Source organism: Centrocercus urophasianus, unplaced genomic scaffold (assembly GCF_019232065.1).
Source record: "Centrocercus urophasianus isolate 14NV4802_14NV808 unplaced genomic scaffold, USGS_Curo_1.0 seq_34, whole genome shotgun sequence".
Classification (NCBI taxonomy): domain Eukaryota; kingdom Metazoa; phylum Chordata; class Aves; order Galliformes; family Phasianidae; genus Centrocercus; species Centrocercus urophasianus.
Window position 1 is genome coordinate 6,158,358 of NW_024884911.1, and position 1,449 is coordinate 6,159,806.

Here is a 1,449-nt window from a genome sequence, read left to right on the forward strand (position 1 = left end):
CAGAGGAGCCCATTGCCCCCACTCAGCTTGGCAGGTCTATCCCCGCCTGCTGCCGATGGCAAACAGCTCTCCCACAGCCCTGCTTCCTGAGCACCCCCCAAAAATATGGGAAAAGCATCACTGTGGTCCCTGCTATCCTGCCCCAGGCTGCAGTCAGGGAAAAGCACGGCTGTGATTACCCAGTGACGAAAGTCCAGAGGGGAACCGTGTTGCTTTGTGCAATCCCAGGCGCAGCAGTGACAAAGCAGTGCTGTTCCCAGTGCTTCCTGCAGGACGTGGTGTGGTGGGGCTGCCCCATGTGGCACACACTGCTCCCTGGATGTCCCCACGCTGTCACCTCCCCTCGCACCAAGAACAGCCCAGGCTGCCCAAATCCAGTGCCAAACCCAGTGCCCAACCCCAGGCCTGGGCTCTGTTCCCAGCGTATTCCATTTTGCTGCCATGGAGAAAAGCTCTGTAAAAGCACCCGGAGTTTTGGCTGCAGCGGTGAGGTCTCATCCATCCCATCTTCCGCAATAAACATCCTCCTGGCAGCCGTGAGGAGCAAACACAGAGCAAAGCAAACCCACAAACAAACAGGAACATCTGTTGTAGAAACGGGTTCAGGATCCCACAGCAAGGGATGAATCACGGAGCAGCGCTCCTCAACGGGAGACCCCAGGAGCAGGAGTGGGACCAAGGGATGCTCCAAGAGAGCCCCGAGGCCATGCAGCCCCCTCAACTGAGGGGAGCACATCCACCAAAGCCCCCAGGTTTGGGAAATGGGATTTTTTTCCCTCTTGTCCACCCCAACCCTATCGCACAGAGCCAGCTGCTCCGCGCAGGGGAAACTGTGAGTGCAAGAGACAAAGATAGCAGCTGAGGGGAGATATCGCCCTGGCTTCCTCTGGCAGCACATGGGCCCCCGTCCCAAAGCAGTGGGAGAAGCCCTTCCTTGCTGATTTTGTGGCATTTTATTGCAGCTTGGGCATTGCAGCTGTTGGCAGTGACTCGGCCAGCCAGGCGGGAGGAGAGCAGTGCTGCGGATCAGGGCAGGAGCAGGGGATGGATTTGGTGCTGTCCCCAGTGACAAACCCAGGCCCTGGGAACCATTGGCCACAGCTGCCCGGGTTCAGCTGCCATGAATTACAGACCTTCCTCACTGGGCAGAAGGCACTGCTTGGGTTCAGCCCCCGCATCTGCCTCACCAGCGCTCCCCAGGGGGTTCCAGCCATGGGAACCATCAGCTCCCCCCGCTGCCATCACAGCCCCCAAAATTACACCGTGCAGGATCCTACAGTGTAAGATCCATCTCTATTTTGCACAGTCCCTATTTTGTACCCCTATGCATGCCCTATCCCCACGTTACCCTATACTTGGTGTCCCTTCTGCACCACGCACGCACCAAGCCAGCCCCCCCTGCTCCCAGCAGGATCGATCCCAGCGGGTTCAATCCCAGCAGGATCGATC